Source organism: Panthera onca, chromosome D4 (genome assembly GCF_046562875.1).
Source record: "Panthera onca isolate mPanOnc1 chromosome D4, mPanOnc1 haplotype 2, whole genome shotgun sequence".
In the NCBI taxonomy this organism is placed as follows: domain Eukaryota; kingdom Metazoa; phylum Chordata; class Mammalia; order Carnivora; family Felidae; genus Panthera; species Panthera onca.
In genome coordinates, this window is record NC_138351.1 from 79,201,051 (window position 1) to 79,223,295 (window position 22,245).

The window sequence follows — 22,245 nt, forward strand, 5'->3', positions numbered from 1 at the left end:
GTTGTTTTTATTTTTCCTGCTTGCAATTTTTCTTTTTTTTTGACTTTTAGTATTTTTACTGTGATTTACTTACACGTTTCATTTTGTTTAGTTTTGTTTTTCATCTGTATACTTCTTGGGGGTTGTTGAGATCCCTGGATCTGTAAATTAATGTGTTTTCTTCTACAGTTGGGGGAAATTTTGACCATTATATCTTCAACTATTTTTCTGCCCCATTCTGTCTTCTCATTCTGGGAGTTCATTTGTTGGACTGCTCAATACTGACCATAGGTCTCTGAGGCTTTTTATATATTTTTCCATGTTTCTCTTCTCTGATATTTTGATTGGACACTTTCTATTGATCTTTCTTCACATTTACTGATTCTTTCTTCTGCCATCTCAAATCTATCATCAAGCCTATTTAATGATTTATGTTTTCATCTTAGGTGTTGTATTTTCAGATCTAGATTTTTTAAAAATTCCTTTTCATAGTTTTGATTTCTCTATTCACTCATTAATACATTTCCTTTTAATTCTTCAAATTTATTTCCTTTTTAAAAAAATTAATGTTTATTTTTGAGAGAGAGACACAGAGCACGAGCAAGAGAGGGGCAGAGAGAGAGAGGGAGACACACAATCAGAATCAGGCTCCAGGCTCTGAGCTATCAGCACAGAGCCTGATGGCGGGGCTCAAACCCACGGACCACAAGATCATGACCTCAGCCGAAGTCGAACGCTTATCAGACTGAGCCACCCAGGAGCCCCAAACTTATTTCCCCTTAAATCTTTGAATGCATTTATATTAGTCGTGCTGATGATTTTGCCTGCAACAATCCAGAAGGTGAATGCACTCAGTCAGTTTCCATTGACTGGGTTTTATGGCTTTGTTTGTTTTCTTACATATTGCTCATACTTTTTGGGTTTTTGCATTTTTGGTAATTTTTGGTTGAAAAGTTGGTTATAGGGATTGTGGAATCTGTCGTGTTCTTCTGAGTATTGTCAGTTTGAATCCACACTTAACTTGGCTGTTGTCACACTGAGTGCTCTCTCCCTGTGGTTGCAGCAACTCTTATCTTTTTTCAGGGTCTTTGGCCTCAGGCTATTGCTTTTTTAGACACGGAGCTCCTTAGTGGTCAGCGGAAGTTTGGGGCAGACTTCATACCTAGCTTTTTAGGGGCTCAGTGCTCTCTGTGGTTTTCATGAGTTAAGGCTTCTCCCTTACTTTTCTGCTTCCTGAAACAGTTTTCATTCATGCCTCTAACACATCCAGCCGAGAAGGCTTCCACTTTCCTACAGCTGGAGCTCTGTATGGGCCGTGCAGCACTGGTAGGTAAGAAAGCCGTGGCATCACAGTTCTTTTGTGGCTCAGTGGCAGTCTCTAGGTATAACCTCTTCCCCCATTCTGAGCTGCTGTGTACTGTTTTGTAGTGTCTCCAAATGGTGGTGGTTGTTCATTTAGTCCAGTTTTTATCATTATGATCTGTCTAAGAAATCACCTGTCCTCATCATGTGGCTATTACTGGCAGTCATGGTCCTGATTTATTTATTTTTTAAAGTTTATTTATTCTGAGAGAGAGAGGAGAATCCCAGAGAGACTCCGCACTGCTAGCGTGGAGCCTGATGCAGGGCTGGACCTCATAAACCATGAAATCATGACCTAAGCCAAATCAAGAGTCTGACCCTCAACCAACGGAGCCACCCAGGTGCCCCATTCGGTACTGATTGAATAGCATTTTCTTCATGCTGGTTTCCATTTCTAAGTGTAGATAAAATTATATACTATATTTCTCACATTTTGGAATAAGTATAGTTTTTTTTTTTTTAATTTTTTTTTTCAACGTTTTTTATTTATTTTTGGGACAGAGAGAGACAGAGCATGAACGGGGGAGGGGCAGAGAGAGAGGGAGACACAGAATCGGAAACAGGCTCCAGGCTCCGAGCCATCAGCCCAGAGCCTGACGCGGGGCTCAAACTCACGGACCGCGAGATCGTGACCTGGCTGAAGTCGGATGCTCAACCGACTGCGCCACCCAGGCGCCCCAGGAATAAGTATAGTTTTTATTACAAGTTCATAAAATATATTAAAAAGCATCCCTCCATTTTTAGGCACTTAGGGAGTCTAGAAGTTACATAGGAACTGGGTTTCTTAAAGATTTAGAAATCTTTCCATTAAAAATTCTGAGCTCTGCACTGTCTCTATATTGCTTGGATGATTTGCACATTTCGCCTATGATCACTATGCGTTTCAGACTTTGAACATATGCTTCCATCAACCTTGATAATTTGTATTTATTTAGAGAATAATGTTCTAGATATTTTAGAGTATATTGGCAAAGAGTTCCACATCGCATTATTTCAGCCATTTAAATGGCTCCTCTCTATCCAGAGTTATAAGTTCTTTTTTTTTTTTTTTTTTAATTTTTTTTTTTTTTTCAACGTTTATTTATTTGTGGGACAGAGAGAGACAGAGCATGAACGGGGGAGGGGCAGAGAGAGAGGGAGACACAGAATCGGAAACAGGCTCCAGGCTCTGAGCCATCAGCCCAGAGCCTGACGCGGGGCTCGAACTCACGGACCGTGAGATCGTGACCTGGCTGAAGTCGGACGCTTAACCGACTGCGCCACCCAGGCGCCCCCAGAGTTATAAGTTCTTTCTGTTTCCTGGCATGGCATCGAGTTTCCCTTGTTTTCTATTACTCTCATTTAAGGTGGCTATTTATAGATCAGCCCTGTTCTTTAGGCTCTGAGCACCTTGAAGTCAGGAATTAGGCTTTGCTCACCTGTGTCTAAGCCACCAGCTACAGTGCCTTTCACACTGTAGGACTTAACTGTGTGCTCAAGTGAACTGCACAGACTTTGGGTTATTTATGGAGAAACTATCCATTAAGCTGAAATCCAAGAGTTTATTTTACGAATGGCAAAGCGAGAAGAGAGTCGACTTGTCCAAGTTTACACAGCAAATTGGTGGCAGAGCAGACGTCTTCCCAACAAACCATGCCGTCTTGCTAAAATGGATTGAACCTAAGACAGCCTCAATTACCATCTGTCCTGCACATATATATTAAAGTAAAATATGTACTGATTCCAAAGCAAGTTCAAGCTCTAAAATTGTGAAAGTCTTTGCATGAGTATTCTGCTTCGTCAGATCTGTTTTGGTTATTAATGACATCTAAATTAGGGCCTCTTGTTCGTGGTGTTGTGTCATCCCAGGAACATGTCAATGTGTGATGAATGTGGCTAATTTAGCGATTCTTTGCAACTTTATAGAGAATCATCCTGCCAGTTTTTGGCAAGAAGGCTTGCTTTATTAAACTTGGAATCCACCATCCAGGATAAATAGTGTCTATGTCTGTCCCATTTTAGGTATGTGTTGCAATCGAAGGTAATACATAAGCTGTCTTTTTTTCCCTGTCTCTCTCTCAGCCATATCTGTTTGTTTTTATACAAAAATAAACAGATATTAAAGAAACGATTAGGGGCGCCTGGGTGGCTCAGTCGGTTAAGCATCCGACTTCAGCTCAGGTCACGATCTCATGGTCCGTGAGTTCGAGCCCCGCGTCGGGCTCTGGGCTGATGGCTCGGAGCCTGGAGCCTGCTTCGGATTCCGTGTCTCCCTCTCTCTCTGCCCCTCCCCCGTTCATGCTCTGTCTCTCTCTGTCCCAAAAATAAATAAACGTTAAAAAAAAAAATTAAAAAAAAAAAAAAAAAAAAAAAAGAAACGATTAGACTAGAAGTCAGCAGACCTGGGTTCTTGCCCAAACTCGGCCATGAAGTTGCTGATGACTTGTAGGGATCACAGATTCCTTATCTTTAAATGAAGCACTTAAATAAGTACACAAAATCCGAACATACCTCAGAGGTGTTTTAGAGGGCTCTACTTAATGGATGAGGCCGGAAAAGCTTTCAGAAGCCTTATCTTTGCCTAACCCCAGAAAATAAAAGGGAAGCCCATTTTTTTTTTGAGGGAAGCTTTTGCTTTAGAATCTGCCATTAATCAGAAAGTCAAAAATAGCACCCCTGTTGCAACAGAAGCCATCTCCCAAACATTTCACAAGGGAGCTACAACAAAAATGTTTTAAGTGTCCAAATGACTGAGAAATCACTTTCAACACTTTTAAGATTGTGGCTATCAGGAAGCATAAGATAAAGCTGTATAGGGGAGATGGCATTTGAGATGGTCCTTGAGGAGCAAACAAGATTTTTTTTAATGTTTATTTATTTTCGAGAGAGAGAGAGAGAGAGAGAGAGAGAGAGGGTGAGCAGGGGAGGGGCAGAGAGAGAAAGGTGGACAGAGGATCGGAAGCAGGCTCTGTGCTGACAGCAGAGAGCCCGATGCCGGGCTTGAACTCAGGAACCGTGAAATCATGACGTAGGCTGAAATCAGACGCTTAATTGACTGAGCCACCCAGGCACCCCAGGAGCAAGTAAGATTTTTTACATCCATTTATTAGTCCATTAACTTTTCTAACGTTTCATTTATTCACTATGTACACATTGAGATCTTACTGTGTACCCGGCACGATGCTATTGTATGCACTGGTGGGAATTATGGAGCTTACAGTCTACAGAAGACATAGCTATGAATCAAATAATTACGTATGTATGTTATTACAAATAACTATAGCCGTTATGTAATAAGAAAAGTACAGTGTGAGTTGACAGAACTCGGTGGGGATGGTGAAGGATGATCGGGGAAGCCTTACTGCCTTCGTGAAGCGATACCTGGGCTGACATCTGCATTAACTGGGTTAGGGGGGGGGGGGGAAGTGAGGGAGAGGAAGGGTCCTGAAGAGAGAGGGAGCGTGGCTCCCTTATGGAATGGAAACGAGGTCAGTGAGGCTGGAGCTGAGAGTCAAGAGGGGACGCAGGAAAAGGATATTCTGCACTAAGAAAACAGATCTAGAAAAGAACATCCCTTGTCCTGAGAATTAGCGGTAATTGCATTTGGTACGGGCTTTCCATACCTGAGGAGGAAAAGTGGAAGTTTTTGAAGGAAAAGTAGGTTGAGTTTGTATTGCAGGGAGGTTGAGTTGACAAGTTAAATAATCTGGGCTAAGGTACTCTGTGTTAAAGAGAGACTCAGAAAAGTTATTGACCTTGGAGCCTGCTTTCATAACATTTGTTGCCAGATGAGGAGATTAAAAAAAAAAAAAAAGGAAAGGATTTAAGAAAAAAAGTCACTTGTAAGGGCTACGATGTGCACGGACAGCTGGATAACTATCTGCACTGATATTACCACACATTTCGTGGGTCCTTTTATGTGGCTACTTGCAAAATGTGTGAGGAATGGAAGCCTTGACTCGCCCTTTTCATCACTGATGCCGTTTGTTGTTGCTTTCTGCCTTTTTTTCTTCCTTGAGGTGTCACCCCAGCAGTACAAAATGACATAGGGAAAAATAAAAGCATCTCTTTTTCATAGTTGGGTTATAGTAACAGATGGTCATGTTCGCTCGGCAAAGACAAATAGCTCAAGTGATAAACACCGCAGGTTTGAGAGGTGGAGGAGAAAGGTTTTTGCCAGGATCCCCATTCGTAGCTGGCTCTGGAAAGACAGCAATCTGCTTTCACAGGTTCCAGCCCCCACCAAGGAGGGGCAGTGGAATTCCAGTGCTGGAAGGAAGGTGGCACCAAAAGAGAGGGGAGGAGGCTGCTGGGATACACGTTTCATCACCCCGCGGAAGGAGGGTTCCCGCTCACCCCCACTCAGCTCCTCCGTCTAATCTCCCACCAAGTCCTGTCAGGTGCATTTCCTAAGTTTCTGTCTGTCTCTCCCCTCTTCCACCATTTATTCGGGCCTCCGTTATCTCTTGCCTATGTTACTTCTTTAAAAAAAAATTTGTTTTTAAATTTTCCCGATTCTTTATTGTCTTGATTTCAGTACTGAAATGTTCAAGACAATATCCACAGGATTTAAGTAAGCACAAGATAAACCGCTAAACCTAAATTATATATTTTTCTAAATCCGTTCTAAAGACAATACTTCTTGTTCAGCTTTATTGAGGTATAATTGGCAAAATTGCAAGATAATTAAATGTACATTGTGATGATTTGATATACCTATGCATTGTGAAAGATCCCCCCATTTATTAGCACAGCCATCACCTTGCATATTTACCTTTTTTGTGTGTGAGCACATTTAAGTTCTACTGAGCACATTTCAATATGCAACACAATTATCCACTATAGCCATACATTTTATACATTAGATATTCAGACCTCATTCATCTTATACCCGTACCCTTTTACCTCTCTATTTCTCCAACCTCCAGCCCCTGGCAACAACTTTCTACTACATTCTACTGTTTCTGTGAATTTTACTCATTTTTTTCTAGATTCCATGTGTAACTGATACCACGCAGTTTTGACCTTTCTCTGTCTGGCTTATTTCACTTATCATCCATGCCCTCAAATTCCATCCATGTTGTTGCAGATGGCAGGATTTCCTTATTTCTCATGACTGGATAATACTCCATTATGACGAATATTCCATATGATATGTGTTCATATATATATATATATATATATATATATACATATATATGTATATATATATGCAGTTATATATATCATACAGTTATATATATATATCATATCTTCTTTATCCATTTGTCCATATCTTCTTTATCCATTGCTTAGGTTTTTCCATATCGTAGCTATTGTGAAAAATGCAATGAACGTGGCAGTCAGATATCTCTTCAGTATTTTGTTTTCGTTTCCTTTGGGTATATACAGGTGGGAATCCTGGGTCATGTCTATGTTATACCAATAGCCTCCCAATACTTCCCTCCCCTTTGCAACTTCTGCCTTCCTTTCTGATAACTATGTTGCTGGCAGCAACATCTTTCTAAAACACAAATCTCATTTGAAACCCAATGAAGGATCCCTGTTGCATTCAGTCTACAAACTAAGTTCTGAAATTCAGCATGAATAATCTCCAGGAATCAGCCCCTTCCTAGTGTGGAACTTCATCGCTGCTTGTAAAAGACAGGTGGATTCTAAAAGAGGGTAGTTGGTTAATTATTCAAAGCTGTGGAAGCAAGCTCAAAGTGAGGCTCACAGGGAGGAAATGCTCAATAGGGTTTTGATAGGTGAGCAGGGGCAAGGAAAGTTACTCCAGTAAGAGAAAACCACAAGGAGAAAGCATAGGGCTTGGATAATTTAGAACTTCATGAAAACATCAGTTTTTGAACAGAAGTATGTGCATGTGTGATTTCCACCTGTGTGATTTCATCATTAATAATTGTAATGTTATAATTATTTGTTATGTGACAATTTCTCCCTTACTTGGGGGCTTCCTGGGGAAAATAGGCATTCTTCATTCATCATCATTTATCCACAGAGACCCTTATGAGTTCCCTGAGCAACAATGCTAGTAGCTAATGTTTATGGAGAGTTGTTACAAGCCACGAATTGTGTTAAGGCCTCCTTTCAATGACAGCATAGGAGGAGTCTTTTTGATTCCAAGTTGCTCATCAAATGGCATATGATCCATTTGCTGATTCAAAAATAATGGGGACATCAGATTGTGTCCTTAAAGCATTGACTGTTGAGGATTTGAGATGGAAGAGACAATTAGGAGATGAACGAAAGAGTCATATGAATGCTATCCAAGACATTCAGTCTAACTTAAGAGTATTGATCAAATATCTGCTGCGTACCCAACCTTGGACTAAGCAATTAACCAAGTGTTTGTTTCAATACAGGTGTTCCACCTTATTCAAAGCCAGCTTTTCCAATCTGTAAATGAAAATATATTAGTATTTTGATCATCGTGTTTTAATCCCATGCACATAAAAAATCACAGCAGGGGCTCAATGCCATGCTAAGTTCTGTGTCCAATGCTGACCGAGCATGTAGCATAAGAGAGGGCATGGACTGGGAATCAGGAGGGTCCCAGCCCCTATTCTGCTCCTTTCTTACTGTGTGAGCTTGGGTTAGACTCTCCCCACCTTTGTATCTTAGTTTCACCATCTTAAAGTTGAGAGAAATGATCTGGATGGGCTCTCTTGTCTCTTCCACTTTGATACAATCTATGGCTCCATGGCTCCCTCCTCAGAAGTTTCTCTACAAATGCTGTTTTCTTTGCCTCAAATTGAAGCAATTTCCCTCCTAGCCTTGCAGGTAAAAATATCAAGAGAAGCGGCCAGTGGCATCGGGGATTTCTCTCCATAAGATAATTATAAGACTTTTTTTGGAGGGTAAGACATATTCCTAACACCAAGAGATAGGCCTGCAAAGAGTCTGTTTCCAGGCTCCGTGTTATTCTGTTGGCACATAATATTAGGCAAGGTGCTGGAGAAGTTAGAGAAGACGCCCTGAAGTCACAATATCTGAAATCAGCGGCACCTGGATGGCTCAGTCTGTTGAGTGTCCAGCTCCTGATTTTGGTTCAGGTCATGACTCCAGGGTCGTGGGATTGAGCCCCAAGATGAGCCCCATGTCAGGCTCTGCACTCTGTGTGGAGCCTGCTTGAGATTTTCCCTTTCTCCCTCTGCTCCTCTCCCTGCACTTTTGCTCTCTCTCTCTAATTTTCTTTTAATGTTTTGTTTATTTTTTGAGAGAGAGAGAGAGAGAGTGAGTGGGGGAGTGGCAGAGAGAGAGAGGAAGACAGAGGATCTGAACAGGTCTCCCTGCTGACAGGCTGATAGCAGCAAACCTGATGTGGGGCTTGAACCCAAGAACCATGAGATCATGACCTGAGCTGAAGTCGGACACTCAGCCGACTGAGCCACCCAAGTGCCCATCTATCTCTCTCTCTAAAAGCAAAACAAAGCAAAACAAAACAACCCACAATGTCTGAAATCACATCCCAGCTCTGCCAGTGGTGTGCCCTGGGATGAGAAGCTCACTCTCTCTAGGTGTCATTTCTCTCAACCTCAGAATTGAGACAATGGTACATACAGCATAAGCTGAGTTTTGAGTAAATACATATATAGTGTTTAGAATAGTTTTGGCATATAGTGAAAGCTCCTTAAATATTGTTCTACTGTTACTATTGTGCATATCATTAATCAAAGGGCTACCTCATTTAACAAAAAAGAAAATCAAGACCCAGGGAGGTGATATGAAATTATGACATTTTGATGGTCACAAGAGCAATCCCTTCGCTAATATATATATACTATATTATATACATGCATATATAATAACAATAACAGAAACTGATATTTGTGTAACATGATAGATTTGCAAGTGTCATCAGATAGGAACTCCTTTTCCTACTTTGCAAGACAAAACCCAGACCTGGAGTGATTAAGTGACTTGCCCAAGGTTGCACAAATAATTCAGAGCAAAGCTGGGATATGAACCTGGATAATTTAATGCCAAAGCCTCTCCCCATTCCATTAAATTCACCCCATCCCTTGTGCCTTCCTAAACTCTTGGCACCTCAGTTCCATAAGAAAGATTCGGAAGGTTTGGAGATGAGAATGTAGCAAGGTCGTTGTATGTGTCAGAGTATCTGTTCATCTGCATATCAGTCATCCATCTTCCAGTTACTCCCAGTGGATAAGGGTGGGCAGTGAGGGGGTGCTACGCCCTGACTGGGCTTGACTTTGCAGAAGAACATGCCTCCTTTCTCTCTCCAGAGTCTTGCTGGAGTCTGCCTCCCCAAGTGCTCCTTTGAGCCCATAGGGGAACCTTGAAGTTTCCTTTGAAATTCTGAGTCCCATACCCCCAAGCAGATGTGCAAGGACGTTTGCTCACTTAATGGCCTGTTCAAGACGTTTGAGGATCCGCACTATCTCCCTATCAGCCTCTCTGAAACATGCATTATCCATCCGTCCTTGAAGCAGTTCCCCCGGTGCAGTGATTAAAACAGTCCTGTGTTGGATAAACCCGATGCAATTTTCCAAAAGTCATCATCTCGGCATTTCCCCCGCCACAGCAGAGCACCTCGCCTCCAATTTCTGGGCTTGCTCATTTGTTTTCCTTCAGACAATCTTGGAGACACTCTTTCGAGTGACCTCTGCTAAGGGAAGGGAACAGTACACTCTTATCCTGACATTATGCAGACGCAGTGACAAATTGGTCTATTTTTTATGCTTGACAGAAATGGTGGGGGGGGGAACAGGAGAAACATATTAACTCACCATATCTTTGGCCACTGGTTGATAGAGTTTGGAAAAGACTTGTTTCTTCTTTCTTTTTTCTTAAGTTTCCCTCCTTATGTCTGGTCTCATTGGTTCTTCTTTTAATTAGTCCTGGAATGTCACAATACTTCCAAAGTAAGCTGCAATCTTAGATTTTTGAAGGTAATGTGATCAGAACAAATTTGTGATTACTCTCTTAAACTGGCTTCTTCTTACCTTGCTCCCTACCCACTCTTAAGACACAGTTACTGTCCAAGTTATCTGTGATTCAAATGCTGGATTCCATTTTTCTCCACCCTCTTTTCCATTTCTTGTGTCATTAACTTTTATTGATTCTTCCTCAGAAATATATGTTTTTGTTGATCTCTCTTTGCATTTCTACTGTGTGCTCCTCGTGTGGGTCTATGAGGGGGTGACTCTCTTGCATCGGTGTTTGTATAATTTTTGTGATCTCAATCACATTATCTTGATCACTGCATATCATCTGTTGTTTTGCATTGAATTGTAATGAAGGTAAAGCATGGTCGCTCTACTCATCCTTCCTCACCCAGGTGGGTGTGGTGTTGGTTGGTGTTCTTTCCTGAAAGGTACAGTCACTCAGGGCGCCATTGTCCACGATGTTTCTCAAACCAGAAAGCAACAAAAAGAATGAACTATAGACGGGAGGAGTGATGAAGATTTATCTTTTGTATTCTTGATCATGGAGAGGTCAAGGTGGCTGGAAGATAATTCTATGAGGAGAATTGTATGCTGGAATTTTACACTTAAAAATAGATCAGGACATAGAGGGAGAAAACAGGAAAGTGGCCTGCTAAATCATTCCTTCCTCTGGGCTGTCTTTCTTCCTTATTCCATCTACTGTTACCGGACCCATCTTTCCATACTCTTATTAACTCCTTACTCATCTCTCTCCCTACGTAAGACTGTGAGCTCCTCATGAAAAAAAGAATTCTGCCTTTTCTAATCAATGTACCCTTAGCCCCTAGCAGAGTTCTCAGTTTCTCTTAGTAGATACTTAAAATTTTTTAATTGAGTTGAATTGTGACAGCCTTTGGGATCAGAGACTTTATAACAACTTTCATTTGAAAATATCACTTTGTTGAGGTGCCTGAGTAGCTTAATCAGTTAAGCGTCCGACCCTTGATTTTGGCTCAGGTCATGATCTCACGATTCATGGCTTCAAGCCCTGTGTCAGGCTCTGGACTGACAGTGAGGACCCTGCTTGGGATTCTCCCTCTCTCTCTCTCTCTCTGTCTCTCTGTCTCGGACCCTCCCCCCCATCACATGCTTGCTCTCTTTCTTGGTCTGTCTCAAAATAAATAAACTTTAAAATTAAACAGAAAATATCACTTTGTTTTTCTCCTGTGTTTATTTTCCTTTTGTTCTTGTTTGGCATTAAATTTTTTTGTGTATGTTTAATCCTAACAGGTCTAAGCTCTATCATGAAAATTGAAGAAAAGAGAACTGCCTAATACTGGTAGGCCAGGATATTAAATTGGAGAAATATATTGCTTGGAAACTATTGAATTCCAAGCAAGAGAATCCATAAAAGAAGGCAAAACTCCTGGAAAAGTGTGAGATCACTTGTTCAGAGTTTTCGCTTGTATAATCATGTTTGCAGGTAAAAAAAAGAAAAACTCTGATATAAACTGACATATACAAAAATGGTATTTATTATTTCACAGCATGAAATTCAAGAATTGAGATAGATTTGAGGGTGAATAGATTCAACGTCTTCAAGAACCTGAGTTATTTCCATCTCTCTTCTCTGCTGTCTTCAAAAGATACACTTTATCCTCAGACTCATTGTTCTAAAGTTCACAAGATTGTGGCCGACAGAAAATGGGGTGTTGTACTTCCTTATTTACATCTAGTAGGAAAACAAGATTCCTGACTTTGAAATCTATTCTTCCCTTTAGCCAATTAAGTAGGTATGTGGACCCCAAGATGAATAATAGGCACCAACAGGATGTGACACACTCACAGGCTTTTGGCTGGATTCCTGAAACCATCAATGGCAAAAAGGGAAGAATTACCAGGATTGGCTTAGACCAAAGTTTCTCAACCATTGCACTATTGACATTCTAGGACCAGATAATTCCTTGTCCTGAAAATGCTATCCTGTGTATTGAAGGAGCAGCATCCCTGGGTCACTAGATGTCAGTAGCATCCCTCCCCAGTTGTGACAAACAAAAATATCTCCACACGTTGCTATATGTTCCCTTGGAGATAAAGTCGCTTCCAGGTTAAGAACCACTGACTTAGACCAATTGACTTAGACTTAGACCAGTTGACTAGAATATTTGAAAATCAGCCACAATCTCAGCCATAATTAACCATTCCTCTTTTCACAGATTTTCTCCTGTGAGAAATAAGCCTTTGAAGCTGTATTTTTATTTTAAAATAAATGGTTCACTTAAAAGATCTGTATCGTGGGATGCCCATGCACAATCTAACTGGTCTCTGATGTTTGCTTCTAAAGTCAGAGAGTAGAATCTGCAATGGCTACCTGCCACCTAGCTCCCTACTTTTACTTAACATTAATTATGCCACTCTCCAGTATGGTACCTCCTCGATATCCAAATGGGAAAGGTGCTATCTGTGGAGGGCAACCTACTTCATGGTAGTTGATGTTACTATAAGTGACAGAGACAGAGACAAAAATAGAGATAGAGACAGAGACACAAAGAGAGAGAGAGAGAGACAGAGAAATGAGAGGGAAAAACATGTGAAGTGTGGTAGCAAGCTGCGTTCTCCACACTCCTGGAATAGTTACCATTTGGTTGGCTTCCATTCTGTGGACAGGCATTGTGCTGAATGCTCACTTTGCATTATATCATTTAATGCACAATGATACGAGTGATTTATGCATGTGCATAACAATTTTACAAGTGAGGAAACTGAAGCCAAGAGGTATTTTATGCTTGCCCAAGGTCAGAAACTCTTGCATTTGTGCAGCGAGTATAACATAGAAACACAATTTGAACCCCGTCCTCTGCCACTGTAAACTCGTTTTAGTCCAACGTCTGCCAATATCTCTGTCATTCTCCATTTATGAGCTCAAACCTTCTAGGATTCTGTCATTCACGAGGACAGGGATACTGGACACAGGAAGAAAGAGGAGTGTGTGTGGGGAGGGTCGGGGGGAGAGGCTCTGAAAGGAAAGGGAGGTTATTAGATGAAAGTCTGAATCTGCCTTACAGACTTGTCCCCACCAGGCTGCCTTCTGACTCATGTGATAAATCCTGCTCCCTCAAGTTGCTTTCTTCAGCCACAGCTGCACACAACACAGTAATCACCATCAGAGGGGTCATCTCCAAATTGCGAAGGACAGCACAGCAGAGGAAATTATAACAGATAACACACACCGCCTGTATATATCTGTCATGCAGACAAGAGCTGCATGTAGAATTCTAGCCCCATCCCCTATACTTCTCCACTGTCTTCCATTTCTTTTGCAATTACAATGGTTTGAACCACATTTTTCAAAAGTCTCCCAACTGGTCTCTCTGCTTTTTCTCTTCCCCCCTTCAATACATTTTCCTTAATTGGATTAATTTTTCCCCCGGAACACCTAACATTTCATTTCTCTACTACCAAAAATGAACAAACAAACCAATAAAGAACTATGATAAAAAGAAATCAAGTCATGATTTTTCAGTTCTTTGTGGCAACGTCCCTGGCACAGTATCCCTATCCTTCTATGATCTGGTCTGTTTAGATCTCATTGCTCTCTGTCAGCCCTACCAGATTCCACTGCACTGAGCCTCTGCATTTTACATGTTGGGACTGTGCCCCGCTGCCCTTGCCCAGGCTACTTCCTGCTTAGAAGGCTGTCCGTTAACTCTGTCCGGTTCGCCCTATTTTGGCAATCCTACTTTCTTCTCCAGCATTAATCTGAGAGGCCATTATCATTTTTGGGGCGACCAAAAGGAGGATCAAAGATGTAAGAAATAAGATCCATATCACGAAGTTTGTAGGTTGTAGAGCAGGGGACTGAAATCCACGTCTTCTGACCTTTGAATTCTTCGTTTCGTGTCATAATAGTCACTATTTTCACCATTCAATCCAAGCCTGAATATGCATAGCCAAAACTGCACCCAGCCCCTTTCTCCCAGCTGCCTTATCTCCAGACTTCAGCTGCTAATATCAGGCCAGCCCATTTAAGAGCATTATCAACAAGCCTTCTCTCCTGCTTCCTTTGTCCTAAACTCAAAGGAACCATCTCCATGAGATTAATTCCAAAACTGCTATAGCATTTGTAGAGACGATGCCATCTCCAGTTATATTAATTGCCTATTTGGGAAACCCGCCCTGTGTCTGTTTCATATGGCATGCCATTTGGTGTTTATGACCATCATACTGGAGTTAACAGCATATGGGGAGCTCACCCACTCTGAATACTAAGCTTATCCAATCCTTCTCTCAGAACCGACATGAGAAATAACTAATAAAAATGATTATAATAATAGAGGGTCATATAAATGCCAAATGCAAAAGCTATTCTTCATTCTAAAGTTTCTTAATATCTTTTCTCTACCAACATCATAAAAGTAGGGAGGGGGAAGACAAGATATTATACATAAATAATTAGAAGTGTTTCCTTAAGCTTTATTTCAAATCCTTCCATTAAGGGTTAAGATTCAATTGTAGGGTCAACTGGAAGGTGAGGCAAAGTTTTAAGGATAATTGAAGTAGAAATTGTGTGACCTTTGCAAAGACCTCTCTGTGTATTTATGCATTTTTCTCCAACCAGCAATAATAATAATATAAAAAGATACAAGAATAACACTTAACTAAATCAGATGCAGATGGCTGTTTTATCAAGCAGAGGCAATTTTTATCATTTTAAAAGCTTTTGTTTTTGTAAAGGAAAGAAAATGGGCCATGTTCCCTGGCTTTTTTTTTTTTTAAGAGAGGAAAAAGCATATGTTTTTTAATTTGAAATGGAGTATTAATGGTGTTATCTCCCGAGAATTGCTGCGCTAGAGTGAATTGTAGAAAATGCATTTACTTGCAAGCTTTCTGGTAAATTCTTCTCTGACTTACAGAGTTAGTGGCATATTATATCAGCCTACCTTTCCAAGACTATACTGTACACACACCCTGAGAGTCAATTTCCTGAGCCTCTTTTACTAGATCATCTTGTTTCCTTTGTTTATATTATTGATTTAGGGAAAATCATTTGGTGAATATTGAGTGTTCACCTAAATGAGAAGGTGGTAATATGCGGCAAGTAGACAGAGAGGGATATAATATGACTGGGATAATAAAACCTTGTATCTGCGCTGCAATTTGTGGCTTGCATTATCCTATTTGAACCTCACGATACCTCTGAGAGTTATGGGGACAAACTATCATCCCAATTTTATAGATTGGAAGTGAGAGCATGGAGAGATTAAGTGGCCCCCTTCCTGTGTGCAGCTGGTAATTGAACCAGGACTACAACCTTCATGAGTCAATCTCATGTTCCCTCTTCTGCACAAAGCTGCCTCTCAATTAGCAACCACCCCAATCATTCAGGAACATTTAGGGAGCACCTACTGTTTACTTGCATTAGAGTTGAAACAGTGACAGACATAATGGTGTTTTTAGGTACTGTCCCAGTGCACAGGTGAGTACCATTGGCTCGAAAAGCAAAAGTGAGACGTAGGAACTATTCTGTGAGTAAGATATGATAAGTACGTAAGTATGAACAATTGCAAAACCAATATTGGCTGGTCATGTGGGAGGCCTTACTTGGAAATGAGTAGAAAATTAAGGATGACATTAGCTAACACTTATGGAGCAGTTACCATGTGTCACTTGAGTTGTAACTTCTTTCATTTGTTGGACAAATATTTTAGTTTTTACCCAGTGAAGGTATTTTGGACACTTACAGGAAAGAAATTCTAGTTCTGGCACTTTTAATTAATGACCAGGAACATGTGACTTCACCTCTTTGGGTCTCGTTTTATTCATCTGAAAGAATGTTTAGAAAAAGTACCCAATTTTTAAGGTTTATGTACATAGTGTGTAAAATAAAATAAAATAAATAAAATAAAATAAAATAAAATATTGCCAAATAATAATGGCCCTGCAATAATTTGGGGGTTTTGGTAATACAGTTATTTTCATTATTAGTACTCTGTGATAAGAGCTGGAGATACAGAAATGAATATGAAAATGCCTCTCGCCTTAAGAAACTTCATCTAGTAAGAGAGATTCCCACATCCTTCCTTCTGTCTCCCTTCCTTCCTTCTTTCCTTCCTCTGTTCTTCCTTCTTTCTATATTCTTTTTCCATTTGTTATTCCTTCCTTTCTTCCTTCCCTCACTATTTACTGAGTGCCTCCTTCGTGTCAGACAAAGCACTAGGTCCTTGCTTTTTCAAGAACATATTAGGCATTGATCAAGCCCTGAAGGTGATTTCAGTATAGAGGAGAAATAATTCACAATAAAGAATTATGACAAAGGGTGCACCAAGATACCAGGGGAACATAGTTCAGCAGCAAGAACGTTTGAGAAAGTTATAGAAAGCTCCTCCCAAGATAGGAGAATTATACTGGATCCTAAAATACAATTGGGAATTGGCCAAATAAATGAACATTTGTTACTTTGCTAGGTCTGAACAGTGTTATTCTTTTAGGAGGCCGGAGCCTAGACCAACTGCATGTTTCCCAGGTTCCTACAACCACTAATCCACCAAGCAGGATTACTCTGACTCCAAACTTCCTTCACCTAATCTAAATGTTGTTTGTTTGTTTTTTGACATCTTACACGTCAGCTTTTCTAGCTGTAAGATCACAAGAATAGTCTAGTGTTTTAAGGTGATGTTTCATCTTGAATATTAAAAACTTTTGGGGAGCCTGGGTGGCTCAGTCAGTTGAGTATCCAACTCTTGATTTCAGCTCAGGTCATGATCCCAGGGTCATAGGATTGAGCCCTGTGTCAGGCTCCATAGTGAGCATGGAGCCTGCTTAAGATTCTTTCTCTCTCTCTCTCTCTCTCTCTCTCTCTCTCTCTCTCTCTCTCCACAACACCCCCCCCCCCCACCGCTCTCCCCACCACTTTCTCTCTTTCTCTAAAATAAAACAAAAAAACTTTCATAGATGTTAGAGCAGTGGCCAGCAGGTGTCTATTTGGGGTCTCTTAACTATTTGTATCCTTTCCTTGGGGATTGCATTTTATCCCAAGGCTTCAAAGATCACTGAAAACTCCCAAATGTAGGTACTCAGTCACAAACTCTCTCTAGTTTGGGAATCATCTATTAAACTCCATACATAAATTTGAATATCTAGTAGATGTCCAAAATCAAAATGTTGATTTTTCCCCATCAATCCCTTGTCATCCCCTAATCAATTAATGGGGTCAACATTTGCCTGGTGGCTCAGCTTAGGAATCTTCACTTCTACTTTCTGGTGCCATCTAACATCAAGTCTTACTGCCCTCCAAAATAGCCTGTACTCTAATGAAACAATGCAGATCAAGGCACCACATATTTATGGCTGTTATAACTATTAGGTAAGAAGTTAATGGGGGAACTTCATAGAGAATGAGTCAGATCAATGGTACCCTAATACACCAATCAACCTTAGTGTCACTGAAGAGTGACCACTAGAACTTGTGTCCCCTGGGATGCAACAGGAAGTCCCAGTCACCTGGGACTGTAATCAAATGTCTAGATATAGCTTTCAAATCTTAGGAAGTACAGGGGATAGAGGAACATGTATGATTACACCATGAATATATAATCAGGCAACTACAGAATGTGGGAATGTCTGTGTGACAAAAACCTTACTTTAGAAAAAGATAAAAATAATGCCAATTTTATGGAAGAGATGGAAGAGTTTTCTTTTAGTAGTAATTCAGTCAAAACCAATCTGTACTACAAAATACAGTTTGGTGGTTCCTTGCAGGGAATGAAGGGTCATGCAGTTCGAAGTTATCTGGCTCATATCTGGCTCAAAATTATCTGGCTCATATATGGGTATGCAAAATTTATTGAGCTGTACATTTAGGATTTGCATAAAAGGATTTGCATACTTAAAAACATTTCGATTATTTTATAAAAACAGGGAGAGAAAACTATTATAGATCAAGGTGGATTTAAGAGACAAATCAGCCTAATTCAATGTGCAGATCTCGTTTGGATTCTGATTTGGGGAAAATAACTTGTAAAACACACACATTTTTTGATACAATGGGGAAATACTGAACATGGGTTAGACATTAGATGACAATAAGAACCTTGTAATGTTGTCATGTGTGCTAACAGTAATATAGTAACAAAATAGCAATGAGAAGATGGAGAAAAAGAGGAAGAAATAGTCATGATCTGTTAGAGATAGTTCCTGAATTAATTGCTGGTAAACATAAGATGTGTGATATTTGCTTCATAAGATTCTAGGGCAAGAGCAAAACAAAACTATAGTTCATGAGTTAAATCCAACTTCTGCCTGTTTTTGTCATAAAGTTTTATTAGAACTCACCCATCCACATTCATTTACATATTGTCTAAGGATGTTTTGGCATCACAAGGGCAGAATTGAATAATTGTAATAGTAATTTCTGCCTTCAAGACTGAAAATATTTACTATATGGCCTTTATAGAAAAAGTTTGCCAACCCCTGCAGTAAGAAGAGAGTGAGAAAAAAAAAGAAAGGAAGGAAGGAAGGAAGGAAGGAAGGAAGGAAGGAAGGAAGGAAGGAAGGAAAAGAGGCAGGAGGGAAGGAAGAAGGAAAGAAAAAGTGCAGGAGAAAAAAGGAAAGAGAGAGAAGCATAGAATGTTGACAAACTGTGTGATGACTACATACAAATTTATTTTTCTGATCTCTCTACTTTTACAAACATTTGAAGAATTCCATCATATGTATATATCATATATGACTATATATGACATGTATATGACTATATTATGATATATATGACTATATATAAGATAAGATATATATCTTAAGATAAGATATATATAAGATAAGATATATATCTTAAATGTAGATATCATATATATAATATATATATCTTAAATGCAGACATGTCTTACCATAATTCAAACCATCACGATCACCTGGAATTCTTCAATGGCTTCCAACTGTACTTCCAGCATCCTCTCTTGTCCTCCTACCCTCTTCTCACTAGCCTTAAACCAAGATATCCCTTTAAAATTTAAATTGAATCATGTCACCGTGGATTAAAATCCAATGGAAACCCTAAAGTCTTTGAAAAAATTCCACCCTTTGGTCTATAACATGACCGTAAGTGAACTGGCATCCCCCTATCTCATAGGCTTCATTTTCTAACACTCTCTGCAATAGCCTCTTCTTAGTATTTGTGGTAAAGTCCACACCTATCCCCAAATCAGGGCCTACTACATGCTATTTTACCTGGAAACACTCTTATCTGTCTCTTTGACTTCTTCCATCATACAAGTTTCATTGGAGAAGCCTTCTACCTTATTAAAATACCCATTGACCCCCTCCCTAACTAATTTGAATTCTCTATTACCTTGCAGTGTTTTATTTTCTTCAGAGCATTTACTCGTGGCCTTGTGTTTTTTTTTCCACTAGAAAGTAAGACTACACATAAATGGAAACTAACCTCTCTTATTCCTTACTTCATTTTCAGTCCTTAAAATAGAAGCAGAGCAGAGGAGTGGAAAGTAAAAAGAAAAGAAAGAAAGAAAGAAACAATAAGCAGGAGCTACCATATTTAAAATAAGTATACAGAGATATTCTAGAAGAATTCTAAAACATAAAGATCTCTGTGAGGTCAAAGAAGCAGAATGCTGATAGTTATAAGAGAGCTCTATAGAGCTAAAGTCCAAGAAGAATGAAAAAAGTAGCAGTTCACCATGATTCAGTTCACCAGGCTCTTATGGAACCCTTACCGGATAAAAGGTGTGATATGATATTAGGAATTAGGGGTATAGAAATGTCTAATGCAAATTCCTTTATACTCAGTGACAATATTGGTGAGGTTAATAATAGGCTTACCTGCTAACCAGTATTGATCATTTCCCATATTCTGGACCCTCTTCTAAGGACTCCACATATATTTTCCCATTGGCATTTTTTCTCACAACAACACTATGAAGTAAGTTCTATTCGTCTTCAATTAAAAAAAAAAAAAAAAAAGGAAATTGAAATTCAAGGCAACAGTGACTCAGAGCCAGTGGGCAAAATACTTGTAGACAGCGACCGATGTAAAAGACAGTGTTAGTGAAGTATTTGCTAAATCCCTCTGTAGGATTGAAAGAATAGGAATGATTTATCAGGACATGTCAGGGAAGGCCTCATAGATGAAGCAGGCAGCATTTGGTCTGGGCCTGCTGGGATGAGAAAGGTACTGCTACCTGGAGACTGGGGTAATGGAAGGCCATGAGTACATTACAGAGATGTCAAAACGCAGTTGAGTGCTTAACTGCTGGAGCTATAGAATCTGCTAGTGCTCAAAGTTGGGATCCCATCGTGATATGTACCAGTTCTACGACCCTATAAGCAAGGTCTTAGCCCCAGTTCCCCATCGGGCTGTATTAAGAATTAAGTAAACCTTGCATGTGAAGCCCAGTACCTGGTGCATGGGAATCACTGATTTTTTTTTTTTCCAGCTGTTACTCCTTCCAACTTGGGAACAGTAAGTATAGTAAGCATATCACCAAAGAAGTCTGGTGTGATAGAAGTCTGTAAAAAGTAATATGAGATCAGTTCATTGTAAGTGGTGAATGCGAAAAGCTTGGACCCTGTTTCAGATTCACATAAAGGGGAATGAGTGCACAGGGGAGGAGATCCTAGGAAGCTGTGGTTCTAAGATGAACTCAAAAGGGCACCTCAAAGTGTTAAATCTTATTTTTTATCATTATTATTAAGTAAAGTTCGCAGCTAAATAAAACAAAACCTCATTAAGAGTCAAAAAGCTCCCTGACAGAGGTCTTCTGTAGAAGGTCTCAAAATAATGGTGATATTTTTAGAAAGAGCACCCTCCAATTTATTTTTGGAAATATCACTCAAGCAACAATGGGGAGAATGGATGAAGGGAGGTGAAACTTGGGTCAGGGGGTCATTTTGAATGTTTTTGGAATCAAGCAAGTAGTGAACCCCTGAACAAGGAGTTGCAGACAGTTTTAGAAGACGAGGGCAAATGGACAAACACTGGGTCAAAAAGAAAAAAAAAAAAAAATATATATATATATGGCAGAACCAAAACTGAAAATTAGAAAAATAAAATTCAGACACTGGTTTTGATAAAAATTAATCCAGAATTTCCAAAAGTTAATGAAGTTATCCAAAACAACCCTTAGGGCAACTGGATTTACTCCAGAAGACCTGCACATCATTCAGGGCCTAAAGTTGGTGACATTGGTGGCAAGTCTGAGAATGTTAAGACCTATCCCAGGGTGCTGTTGGTGACTTTGCTGCAATATATCTCATGCAGCTAAGAAGACAGAAAAATAGGCATTAGAATGTCAGAGTCAAATATCAGAGACCAGCATTCAGGAAAGGTGATGGGGGTTAACCAATTAAGACTTCCTTCATAGTACATCATATTCTTTTATATCACAGCAGAAAAGTCTGTCTCTGAAGCTTCATAATCCTGTGTTTTCTGTGGAAGCATTTACGGAAACAATTCTTCCCAACAGACCGCGCTGAGTACCACTGTGCAAATGACTGTAGGCCACTGTAGGCCATGTGGGTGATTTCAAGAACAAAGTCCCGGCCTCTTACCTACATGGTTTCTAGCCCTGAATTGTCCAATATGATAACTACTAGACACGTCCAAATCCAAATTGAGATGTGCTATAAAAGTAAAAGTCACTCCAGAATTCACAGATGTACAATGAAAAAAACAAAGGAAGTATCTTATTAATGTTTTTATTTGAAGTGCATTGAAATAATAGTGTATTGGATATATTGAGTTAAAATATACTGTTAAAATTGATTTATCCTATTTCTTGTTTACTTTTCTAATGTGGCTACTTGAAAAACATTGCACCTGGCTTTCATTTGTGGCTCATTATATTTCTATTGGATGGTGCTGCTCTAGACTCTGGCCAATTAGACTTCCCGCTGCCCCCTAGTGTAATTGGCATTTCAATGGCTTCATGTCTCACCCCATGCTCATTTGTCAAAACCTACCTATTCCTGAAACCCATGTGAAAGGACATTGCTTCAATTTATTATTTTCTGAAGTCTCTAACTA

At 39.8% G+C, this 22,245-nt stretch overlaps 1 long non-coding RNA gene across 1 annotated transcript in view; it reads right to left on the minus strand.

Annotated features, from left to right (window-relative positions):
• Positions 1-19,743, minus strand: part of LOC132663806 (uncharacterized) — a 43,732-nt gene extending 23,989 nt beyond the window's left edge. The window contains exons 1-2 of the long non-coding RNA XR_013551573.2: positions 19,555-19,743; positions 19,094-19,206 (exon numbers count right to left, since the gene is read on the minus strand). This is a non-coding gene — a long non-coding RNA (uncharacterized LOC132663806). The remainder of the gene's footprint in view (positions 1-19,093; positions 19,207-19,554) is intronic.
• Between the last annotated feature and the right edge of the window lie 2,502 nt (positions 19,744-22,245).